At 38.4% G+C, this 13,158-nt stretch overlaps 1 protein-coding gene across 1 annotated transcript in view; it reads right to left on the bottom strand.

The window, feature by feature from the left end:
* TTC29 (tetratricopeptide repeat domain 29) overlaps nt 1-13,158 on the bottom strand; it is a 915,079-nt gene that overhangs the window by 716,420 nt on the left and 185,501 nt on the right. Inside the window, exon 3 of the mRNA XM_074396845.1 lies at nt 5,510-5,645. The gene's annotated coding sequence lies outside the window, so the exon portion shown is untranslated. The remainder of the gene's footprint in view (nt 1-5,509; nt 5,646-13,158) is intronic.

Below are 13,158 nucleotides of genomic sequence, written 5' to 3'. Positions count from 1 at the left end.
AACCAAAAGAGAGCCCACATAGCCAAGTCAATTCTAAGCAAAAAGAACAAAGCTGAAGGCATCACACTGCCTGACTTCAAACTATACTACAAGGCTACAGTAATCAAAACAGAATGGTACAGGTACCAAAACAGAGATATAGACCAATGGAACAGAACAGAGGCCTCAGAGGCAATGCCACACATCTACAACTATCTGATCTTTGTCAAACCTGACAAAAATAAGCAATGGGGAAAGAATTCCCTGTTTAATAAATGGTGTTGGGAAAACTGGCTAGCCATGTGCAGGAAGCAGAAACTGGACCACTTACAGTAAAATTAACTCCAGATGGATTAAAGACTTAAACATAAGACCTAACTCCATTAAAAACCCCAGAAGAAAACCTAGGCAAAACCATTTAGGACAGAGGCATAGGCAAGGACTTCATGAATAAAACACCAAAAGCATTGAAAACAAAAGCCAAAATAGACAAATGGGATCTAATTAAACTCCAGAGCTTATGCACAGCAAAAGGAACAATGACTAGAGTGAACCAGAAACTAAAAGAATGGGAGAAACTTTTTGCAATCTACCCATCTGACAAAGGGCTAATATCCAGAATCTACAAAGAACTAAAACAGATTTACAAGAAAAAAACAAACTCTTTCAAAAGTGGGCGAAGTATACAGACACTTTTCAAAAGAAGACATATATGAGGCCAACAAACATATGAAAAAATGCTCATCATCACTGGTCATTAGAGAAATGCAAATCAAAACCACATTGCGATATCATCTCATGCTAGTTAGAACAGCGATCATTAAAAAATCTGGAGACAACAGATGCTGGAGAGGATGTGGAGAAAAAGGAACACTTTTACACTGTTGGTGGGAGTGTAAATTAGTTCAACCATTGTGGAAGACAGTGTGGCGACTCCTCCAGGATCTAGAAACCGAACTACCATTTGACCCAACAATCCCATTACTGGGTATATACCCAAAGTTTTATAAATTGTTCTATTATAAAGACACATACACATGTATGTTCATTGCAGCACTGTTTACAATAACAAAGACCTGGAACCAACCCAAATGCCCGTCGATGATAGACTGGACAGGGAAAATGTGGCACATATACACCATGGAATACTATGCAGCCATAAAAAATGATGAGTTTGTGCCCATTGTAGGAACCTTGATGAACCTAGAAACCATCATTCTCAGCAAATTGACACAATAACAGAAAATCAAATACCACATGTTGTCACTCACAGGCGGGCATTGAACAATGAGAACACATGGACACAGGGAGGGGAGCATCACACACTGGGGTCTGTTTAGGGGGACTAGGGGAGGGACTGAGGGGTGTAGAGAGTTGGGGAAGGATAACACGGGGAGAAATACCAGATATAGGTAATGGGGATGGAGGCAGCAAACCACATTGCCATGGATGTACCCAGGCAACAATCCTGCATGTTCTTCACATGTACCCCATAACCTAAAGTGCAATATATATATATATATATATATATATATATATATATATATATATAGAGAGAGAGAGAGAGAGAGAGAGAGAGAGAGAGAGAGAACAGAAAACCAAACACCACATGTTCTCACTCTCATAGGTGTGTGTTGAACAATGAGAAACATAGACTCACAAAGGGTGTGCATCCACACTGGGTTCTTTTGGGTTATGAGGAGCGAGGGGAGGGATAGCAGAAGGTGCAGAGTTTGAGGAGGGGTAACACCGGGAGAAATATCTAATGTATGTGATGGAGGTATGGAGGCAGCAAACCACCATGGCATGTGTGTACTTATGTAACAATCCTGCAAGATCTGCACATGTACCCCAGAACTTAAAAGTATAATAAATATATATATATGAAATTATAAGTGTAATAGCCCAACATTTAGTTTCATTTTCTGAAAAGCCTGAAAATTATCACTATCACAAAAAGCAAAGAACGACTGAAAAACTGTCACACACCATAGGAGACTAAGGAATTGTAAAATTACACGCAGTGTGGTACCCTGGATTAGACCCTGGCACCAAAAAAAAATACATTTGTGAAAATACTAGTAAAATCTGAATAAAGTGTGGAGTTTAGTTAACAATAAAGTACTAAAGTTGGTTTTTTAGTTATGTCAAATGTACCACGGCAACATAAGATGTTACACAGGATATAAAGGAACTTTCTGTATTATCTTTGCAACTTTTCTATAAATCTAAAACTATTCAAAAATTTAAAGTTTTTTTTAAGAAATGAGCAAAAAGCATGAATAGGCAGTTCACTAAAGCAATACATATAGTCATGAATCAATGGAAACTGTGTACAAAGACATGAGTAATCAAAAATATATAAATTATAATGAGTTATTTTTATTCATCTATGTGACAATGATTTTCAAAAGTGATGATATCCAATGTTTTTTAAGGGGTGTGAAAATATGTAATTTGCCATTGGTATCTATTCTTTATCAGGTACATATCTCAATACCTCAATACATTTCCCAAGAATATAATCAAGCCAGCACTCAATATAACTAACTTTTATTGAACCCTTACCATGTCCCAAGCACTGTGCCAAACAGTACACATGCATTGGACCATTTAATTTTATGATAATTCTATGAGGTAGATACTGTTATTATCATTTCTACTTTAAACTGTAATTTTTATAGTGACTAGAATATATTATTACATAATGATCTCCTCCAATGAAATATGCCTCCTTGTATCTATGCCCTTGCTTAGGTCCCTCCCACACTGACTCTGGGTTTTCCATGTCACTTGTTTGGTCAATGAGATGCAAGCAAATATCACAAATAGAGGATTTCCTCTTCTCTTTCTACTTTTGAAATATTGCCACCATGTTAAGAAACTCTAACTAGCCTACTGAAGACTTGTGGTCAGATGACAACCAGCAACAAACATTAAGACGTGAGGGAGGCCAACTCAGACAACCCAGCTACTGTTGCACACTCAGATGACTGCAGCCCCATGAGTGATCCAAGGTAAGAGAAGTAGAAGAATCACCAAGCTGAGCCTCCCCCAAAATAGTGGCTCATAGAATCATGAGCAAAGAAGATGGTTTTAAATCATTAACTCTCACTTTACAACAGATAATAAACAACCTTATGAGAATTTAGTTAAGTACTTTGTCTAGTAAGTGGCAGAGCCAGAATTCATAGGGACATAGCTAGTAATTTTAACAGCCAGTATTCTGAAACTCTGAACTACCTTACTCATCATCCATCTTAGAAAAATCTAAAAATGAGAAATCACAAACAACTGAAAATTACCAACCTTTGAAGGGGGATTGTTTCAGTAAATTTTAATACAATCAAAAACAAAATCTATGATACAACAGAATACCCCAATGACAGAATTTTTAAAAATTATACTCCCAGCAATGGATATCTATTATCAGTATGAGAACATAATAAAAGTTCACTTTTATGGGGTGTTACTATCTGCCAGGCACTGTTCTGAGTGTTTTACATGCTTTGTTTCTTTTGCTATTCACAACTCTGTGAATAGATTATAAATTATTTCCACTTATTGTTATTCCCAATTTTTCCCATTCCTCTGTATTACAAATTAGAAAGAAGAGTCCATAGTAAGTGCACAACTTTCTCAAGGTCACATAGATAATAAGTGGCAAAGCTTAGATGCCATCCTAGGAAGTTCAACTTCCAAGACCACGTTCATGACCAAAACATCACACTGCTTTTCCCACAATGTATTTTTAGTAGAGAAAGATTAGGTTACAAAAACAATATATGATTACATTCTGGTGCCAGGAAAGAACAAATGAATAGTTATGTGGCATGTGCTATGTAGCCACAGAAAATACAAATGGACTTCTACACATATAAGTGTCAGCCATAGTGACTCCTGAGTGATAGAATTGAGTGACATTTATTTTCTTCTCTACATGTTTCTGCATTTTCTGAATTTTTTGAAATAAAAATTTACTACTTTGTGAAAAATATTAGGACTGTTCTGGGGGAAAAAACCTTCAACATTCCAATATTTTTTAAATGATAAACTTTAAATTGTACAGAATAAATGTAAAGTTATACATGACCATGTACACATTAAAACAACTCATTAAAATAATTAATTGGTTAAAACTATTAGTTGATCGTCTCATCAAATGGGCATCATTTAAATGTCAATTCTCAGAACTTGCTGGCATTCTGGGAGATACATATTTTCAGCTACTGCTACTGGGAACATAAGTGACACAGCCTCTCTGGAATTGAATTTAGCAATATGTTTCAAGAAAGAATTCATACCATATGAAACAGTAGCAATGAAGTGCTCTTTACAATATCAACAAATTTTTAAAACCCAAAGTCTAACAATAAAAGAATGGTTAAACAGATAATGCAACACCCATGTAATAGAAAAGAATGTCACCATTAAAAATCATATTCTTGGCCGGGCGCGGTGGCTCAAGCCTGTAATCCCAGCACTTTGGGAGGCCGAGGCAGGTGGATCACGAGGTCAAGAGATCGAGACCATCCTGGTCAACATGGTGAAACCCTGTCTCTACTAAAAATACAAAAACATTAGCTGGGCATGGTTGCGCGTGCCTGTAATCCCAGCTACTCAGGAGGCTGAGGCAGGAGAATTGCCTGAACCCAGGAGGCAGAGGTCGCAGTGAGCCGAGATCGCGCCATTGCACTCCACCCTGGGTAACAAGAGTGAAACTCCGTCTCAAAAAAAAAAAAAAAAAAAAATCATATTCTTGGAAAATATTTAATAACATGCATTTTTCCCATGATATTTGACTTCTTACATTGTTTAGGTTATGTTTGTTTTTTTAGAGATGAAGTCTCATTCTGTCACCAAGCCTGGAGTGCAGTGGCATCATGACCACGACCCATTGCAGCATCAACCTCCCAGGCTCAAGCAAGTGTCCTACCTCAGCCTCCCAAGAAGCTGAGATCACAGGTGCGTGCCACCGTGCCAAACTTTAAAAAAAATTTTTTTAGAGACAAGGGTTCACTATGTTGCCCATGCTTCTCTCAAATTCCTGGGTTCAAGCAATCCTCCTGCCTCAGCCTCTCAAAGTGCTGGGATTACAGGCATAAGCCACATCACCTGGCTTGATTTTTCATATCGTTTAAAGAGAAGAATATAACATGGTTACAACCAATCTAATTCATATGTAAGTAAATATGTATATATGCATATGTAAATTTGCCCTCATTAAAAAACAAAAAAAAAACCACTAAAGTTAAATACATGAAAATCTAAACTATTATCGCTGAGTAATGGCATTTCAGATAACTTCAATTTTCTCCTGAATATTTGCAAGCATCTGGGACAATTCCACAATGTAATCAGTTGATATGCAGAGGCATCAAGGGTTAGCAGGAGTTCAAGGTTGGGATCTCTGGACCAGTTCTTGGTCTGGATTTGAATCATAGCACACTGAAGGCCAACATAGATGCAGCTGCCAAGGAAAGTTTTGCTAAGTATGATTAGAACCACAGTAGAGTTGAAGGACTCTTACCTCTAAAATTATCTAGAAAAGGATCTCATGAAGATGTAGATACTTCAGAAAAGTCAGATACACACTGAGTCCCCAGTCAGAGCACATGAAAGTCTTTTTCAGCTTCTTCAGCATGTAGGTTCTTCTGGAATTGGACCTATGAAAGAACATCAACCACAGTGTCTGCAATCAATATGTGTTTATGTAAAACATCTGGGGCCACATCTCCCCAAAATTATAACACCACCCCTTGAATGTGGCTTCATTAATCAAAATCTCATATTCCAGATATTTCTAATCTGCCAAGGTCATCTCCTGAAAAAAGCATAGAAGACCACAGTTGTTTTCTGAGAGAGTTAGAGCTATGTCCGAGATAAGTATTGTTATCTTCTCTATATAAATAAGTGAACCAGCCAGTACTTAAATCTGTCAGGCTGAAAAACCCAGGCTAAATTTTAAACTGTAATCTGTGACCTCTGAATGTGAAGAATTCAGACTTCTCTCTATCTACTCCTGTTGAAAATATGAAGGAAAACATTGTACTAATATTCGCATATGATATGTGTTTAACTATCAGAATGGATGAACCTTAGATCTGACAGCAATTCCTAATTTTGATTGAAACTGAGTAAATCCTTTTTTTTTTTTTTTCTTTTGAGACAGTGTCTCTGTCACCCAGGCTGTAGTGTAGTGATGCAATCATAGCTCACTGTTACCTCAAAATCCTGAGCTCACAGAACCCTCCTGTCTCAGTCTCCCAAGTGTCTGGAACTACAGGTGTGTGTCACCATGTCCAGCTAATTTTCTTTTTTTTTTTTTTTTTTTTTTTTTTTTTTTTGGTAGTGGTGGAGTCTGGCAATACAGCCCAGACTGTTCACAAACTCCTGGGCTCAAGCGATCCTTCTGCCCTGGGCCCCCAAAGAGCTGAGATGACAGGTGTGAGCCACTGCACTTGGCCTAAACCCGTATTTTTCACGCAAAGTGTTATTTTTAAATGTATAGCCCCAATTCATTACCACAAAGTACCCTGTATGAAGTGTAGCAATATAATATGAACTACAAGTAATTCAAAAAGAAAAATGGACTGGGCACAGTGACTTATGCCAGTAATTTCAACACATTGGGAGGCTAAGGCAGGAGGATTGCTGAAGGCCAGGAGTTCAAGACCAGCCTGGGCATCATAGTGGGACCCCATCTCTACCAAACAAATTAAAAAAAAAAAAATTAGCTAGGCATGGTGGCGCACACCTGTAGTCCTAGCTACTTGGAAGGCTAAGACAGGATTGCTTAGGTCGGAGAGTTCAAGGTTGTAATTAGTTATGATACAGCCACTGCACTCCAGCCTGGGTGACAGAGGAAGACAGTGTCTCAAAAAGGGAAGGGAAGGGAAGTGGAGGGGAGGGGAAGGGAGGGGAAGGGAGGGGAGGGGAGGGGAGGGGAGGGGAGGGGAGGGGAAGGGAGGGGAGGGGAGGGGAGGGGAGGGAACATAATGGTAGAGACACAAAAAAGTGCTAGGATAGAAGCTAATACAAAATCACAAACCGTGATATCCTTCTACGCACTTTCTGTTCATTGTTTTACCAATTTCTATAGCATTTTAGAGTTGTTTCAACAAAACTACAAGTTAATATGATATACTGCCTATTATGTGGTTCTGCCCTGAAAAGCTAGGATGACTTTGCCATAAGTTGCTTTATATGACACCCACCACAGCGTCAGAAAAGTTTAGTAGTTCAGAATTGATTTTGGAACCTACTGAATGTGTCTGTAGATTGTCGACTAGTAAGCCACCTCCAGTCTCTATTATACACTGTAATGTTCACTCCCCAAAATAATGACAGAACAGTGTCAGGTATGTGGGAGTCACAATTATATGTAACACTAAACACTGATTATATTTAATATTATCAATAAGTTAGAATTGATTTGATAGATAGTAAGTAAAAAAGCAGTTAAGATGTTCATATGTACTTTGGAAAATTATTTTATCAATGAACCGCATCACATATATCACACAGGACAACTGGCTGCTTATTCAGGAGCAGTGATTTTTCACTTTAAGAAATCCCTAGGATTCAAACACGCTACCCTATTTTTTTAAACAAGAAAAAATATCACAAGTTTTTGAGCAGATGCAACATTTTGAAAAACCAAAAGCATGCATAGAGAGATTCTAATACTTGCCCTAAAAAGGTCATGCCAGGACGAGGATGGGAGCCCTTTGCCCATATACGGGGGCTACACAGAAGAAGCCATGTAAGCAATTCAGAAAAAAATCTTTGCTGCTTTTCCTCACCTCTGTCTGTGAACTTAGAGTGTTTGTATGGACAGTTTATGTCAGTAATTCTCAGACTTTAATGAGTACATAAACCAAGAATCTTGTTAAAATGCAGTTTTCTGATTCAGTAGGTTTAGAGTGAGGCCTAAGATTCTACATGTGTAAGAAACTCATAAGGGAGGCTGATGGGGCTGGTCCAAGCACCTCATTTAGAAGCCAAGATTTATATTTTTTAGCATTAAGTCACTATATGAAAAGACACTTGCTTTTACTTGTTAAAAGTAAGTTGGAACTGGGTATAGTGGCTCATGCCTATAATCCCAGCATTTAAGGAGGCCAAGGTGAGTGGATCACCTGAGGTCAGGAGTTCAAGACTAGCCTGGCCAACATGATGAAACCCCATCTCTGCTAAAAATGCAAAAAATTAGCCAGGGATGGTGGCACACACCTGTAATTCCAGCTACTCATGAGGCTGAGACAGGAGAATTGCTTGAACCCAGGGGGCAGAGGTTGCACTGAGCTGAGCTCACATCACTGCCCTCCAGCCTGAGCAACAGGAGCAAAACTCTGTCATAAAATAAATAAACATACAAACAAACAAAAACTGCAAATTGATGTTTGGAACACTCACTTGGATTTGTGCTGTCCAACATAACTTCTAGCCTTGTGTGGCTATTTAAATTTAGATGATTTAAAAGCAAATAAAATTTAAAATTCAGTCGCTTAGTTACATTAGCCACATTTTAAGAGCTCAACAGCCACACGTGGCTACCATATTAGACAGCATGAAAGAACATTTCCGTTATCATAGAAAGTTCTATTGAACAGTGCTAAAATGAAGATGATTTGGTTATCAAACAAAACTTTAAAGAATATAAGGTTTGTTCCACTTTGAAACAAGTCAAAAAGTACAATTTTGAACCAGAATCTGCAAAATTCTAGCCATCTTTCCTCGGAAAGAAAAAAAAAAAACAAGGAAAGGTCAGGAAAACACGATACCCATTAATAAAAGAAGCTTACATTCCTTCTTCCCAGCAAAGTGCAACACAGCTCAGCCTCAAATGGAACGTGACATTAATGGGCTAAAAGGAAAGATGAGGAACAGAGAGCCCCTGAAGCTAAACAGAACCAACACCATGCTGTGCACGCTTCATGCTAAAGCCATTTCATTTCCCTTTACTCTTATCAGTCAGTCTCTTGACCTGATGGGAAAATGAGTACCAATGAGAAAAAAGTACAGGCAGCATGGTGCACACTTGACATCTAATCCTGTCTGGACTACTCAACTCTGACTCTTCACTACAAGCAGCAACAAACAAACAAAAACCAAAAAGGGATGTATTAGGGTTTTCCAAAGAAATAAAATCAATAGAATATATATATACAAAGAACAATATTTATGTTAAGGAATTGACTCATATGATTGTGGGGGCTGGCAAGTCTGAATGTGTAGGACAGGCCAGCAGAACGGTGACCCAGGGAAAAGTTGATATTGTAGTCTTGAGTCTGAAGACAATACAGAGGCAAAATTCTTTCATCCTCAGAGGACCTCAGTCTTTTTTTTTCTCTCTGAAGGCCTTTAACTGATTGGATGAGGACCACTCACATTACAGAGTGTATTCTGCTTTACTCAAAGTCTACTGATTTAAACATTAACCATAACTAAAAAATACTTTCACAGCAACATCTAGACTGCTGTCTCAACAAACAACTAGATACCATAGCCTAGTGAAGTAGACACATGTAATTATCCCTCTGTAGAGGGATAAAGGTTCCAAGTCCCTAGTATCTGGGCCCTTCCAGCGCCCTTTCTTGCTACTGTCCTCAAACCTCAGTAGCAACACCAGTGGAGATTAATGGTAGTGATGACTGTCATCATAGCAAATTTACCCATAGTGGCTGCTTGCCACCTGTCCCACTTAAAGTTCGTTGACAGTCAGTCTCCATGAGCTTTCAGAATGGGATGCCTAAAATCAACACTGAAACTGCTCTGGGACAAGAAAACAGTAGAGAACATTGGTCTCTCTGTTTTCCCCAAACTCTCTTCTCCCAGACTGCCCAAGACACTGAAAACTAGAAATGCTTCTTACTGATCATGTGACCACTTAGAAAATTTGGAAAAGTAAATGAGATCTTTGTTGAGTACCTAAGCATCTCAAAAAAAAAAAAAAAGTGCTGCTGGTACAGGGAGGGTATTCATTAAAAGAGTCCTTCTAGGCTTTTTAAAGCAACTAGAATTTCCTCTGGGTTATATACAAGGAGAAGGAAATGTACTCACCTTCTAGAAAAATAATAATTCTTTCAGACTCTGGTCTTTATGGTTTATGAAGGAGATATTTTCTCCAGCTTTATTGAGGTATAATTGACAAATAAAAAATGTATATATTTAAGTTACGCACTGCAATTTTTTGATTCACATTGCAAAATAATTGCTTCAATCAATGAATTAGCACATCTAGCACTTCATGTAGTTACCATTTTCTGTGTGTCTTTGTGATAAGAATCACAAAGGATCCATTTTCAGAGAACCAACTTTCAGTTACATAATGAATAAATCCTGGAGATCTAATGTTCAGCACGGTGACCATAGTTGTTAATACTGTATTGTATACTTGAAATGTGCTGAAAGATAGAAGTTTATATTTATACTAGAAAGTTCCTTCTGCCTTTAGTTATTCCTAATAAGACTTTTTTTTTATTGCATTTTAGGTTTTGGGGTACATGTGATGAACATGCAAGATTGTTGCATAGGTACACACTTGGCAGTGTGGTTTGCTGCCTTCCGTCCCCTCACCTGTATCTGTCATTTCTCCCCATGCTATCTCTTCCCACCTCCCCACCCCCCGCCCCTCCCCCATTTCCCCCCAACGGACCCCAGTGTGTAGTGCTCCCCTCCCTGTGTCCATGTGTTCTCATTGTTCAACACCCGCCTATGAGTGAGAATATACGGTGTTTGATTTTCTGCTCTTGCGTCAATTTGCTGAGAATGATGGTTTCCAGGTTCATCCATGTCCCTACAAAGGACGTGAACTCATCGTTTTTGATGGCTGCGTAATATTCCATGGTGTATATGTACCACATTTTCCCAATCCAGTCTATCATCGTTGGGCATTTGGGTTGGTTCCAGGTCTTTGCTATTGTAAACAGTGCTGCAATGAACATTCGTGTGCACGTGTCCTTGTAGTAGAATGATTTATAATCCTTTGGATATATACCCAGTAATGGGATTGCTGGGTCAAATGGGATTTCTATTTTTAGGTCCTTGAGGAATCACCACACTGTCTTCCACAATGGTTGAATTAATTTACATTCCCACCAACAGTGTAAAAGTGTTCCTATTTCTCCACATCCTCTCCAGCATCTATTGTTTCCCGATTTTTTAATGATCGCCATTCTAATTGGTGTGAGATGGTATCTCAATGTGGTTTTGATTTGCATTTCTCTGATGACCAGTGATGAAGAGCATTTTTTCATATGTTTGTTGGCCTCCTGTATGTCTTCTTTTGTAAAGTATCTGTTCATATCCTTCACCCATTTTTGAAAAGGCTTGTTTGTTTTTTTCTTGTAGATCTGCTTTAGTTCTTCGTAAATTCTGGATATCAGCCCCTTGTCAGATGGGTAGGCTGCAAAAATTTTTTCCCATTCTGTTGGTTGCCAATTCACTCTACTGACTGTTTCCTTTGCTGTGCAGAAGCTGTGGAGTTTGATTAGGTCCCATTTGTCTATTTAAAACTAATTAATATATAGCTTACAGTGGCACCATCTGAGCAAGAAGAAATGAGGTTATTAAACTTTTCTCTGAAGTTTCCACAATGATATTAAATTTTCAGGTAGCAGGTTTCTGGATTGATTTTATTCCTTCACCTCTTATTTCAAAGCCTAACTATAAGCTTTATGACTCGGGTACTAATCTCTTACTTGCAATCCAACTGCAGTTTTTCCTTCACCTCAACATAGTCCTTGGGGCACTTTTTAAAAGCTTTTAGTCTGAGCCACAGGCCCACTTTTAATAGTATATGCCACATTCTCTGTATCAGTTCATCTCACAAGATTCCACTAAACTTGATGATCACTAGCTATTCTCAGCTCTTGATAATATAAGATAACCAAACATGCAATTATTTAAATTCATAAAGGTATTGATTTCTTTTCACTCGATGCAGACTACAAAAGAGTCTATGGATCAAGTATCATCATAATCAGATATAACTTGAAGCATGAGAATTATATATCATTGAAGTGGTTTAATTTCTAATACTCAATATAAATTCAGGAAATAAAGCTAGTAAATTCATTCACACGGGCTGAAGAAAGCAGAGTGCAATATGCCCCTTCTATAGTTGGGCCCCTCCCCCTTCTTCTACACTCCAGATTCCTCTCCTGCCACCCTCACCTACCCCATCTTGCATTCCACCTTCTCAAATTCACTTCTCCCCTTGGATTCATCTCACCCATTCCTATTTAAAGGCATATCTCATTTTATTGGGCTTTGCATTTTTGTGCTTCACGGAGAATGCTTTTTCCCCCACAAACTGAAGACTTGTGGCAACCCTGTGTCAAGCAAATACACGGGCACCATTTTTCCAACAGCACATGTTCACTTCGTGTTTCTGTGCCACATTTTAGTAATTCTCACAATATCTTTTAAATTTTTCTTTTTTAAGGTAATTTTATAACTTTATTTGATAATTTGATGTATTTGATGATCAGCAATTAGTTCTCATCCACATCGACTGTCTGCAGATTTTTAAAAGTGGTAACAGGTACATAGGTAACCAAAGGATAGAGCTTATTTGATGAATCTTTATCCTCATTACGTTTTCTGGACAAGCACGCATGGATAAGATATGGGACATTTCTTATTCCTTTGGCCCAGACAGCTTTGTTGAGCCCGATATTAATGTGCACATCTGGAGTCCCCAACTCCTTCATTTGGAAAATTTCCAAATCTCTTTGAGTGCCGGGGGGGCAAGCTTTTTGAGGCATGTGAATATTGTGCTTGTGAATGTTGATGGTGTATTCTCAGGTCACCACCTCATTGATGGCAAAATGGCCCTTTTTCTTCTCACCAACTTTCTTTGTGGGACCCACTCTGGTGGGTCCCAAATTTTTCTTATTATTATATCTGTTATGGTGATCTGTGATCAGTGATCTTTGGTGTTACTCTTTTAACTGTTTGGAGGAACTACAAACTGTGACCATAGAAGACAGCAAATGTAATTGATAAATATTGTTTGTGTTCTGACTGCACCACCAACCTGCCCTTCTTCTATCTCTCCCCTCAACTTGGGCCTCCCTATTCCCTGAGACACAATAATACTTAAATTAGGCAAAGTAATAACCCTTCCGTGGCCTCTAAGTATTTAAGTAAAAGAAGAATCACACTTCTGTC

This window comes from Saimiri boliviensis, chromosome 3, assembly GCF_048565385.1.
Source record: "Saimiri boliviensis isolate mSaiBol1 chromosome 3, mSaiBol1.pri, whole genome shotgun sequence".
In the NCBI taxonomy this organism is placed as follows: domain Eukaryota; kingdom Metazoa; phylum Chordata; class Mammalia; order Primates; family Cebidae; genus Saimiri; species Saimiri boliviensis.
Note: the sequence above shows the minus strand (reverse complement) of the source record. Positions and strands in the feature narration are given on the sequence as shown.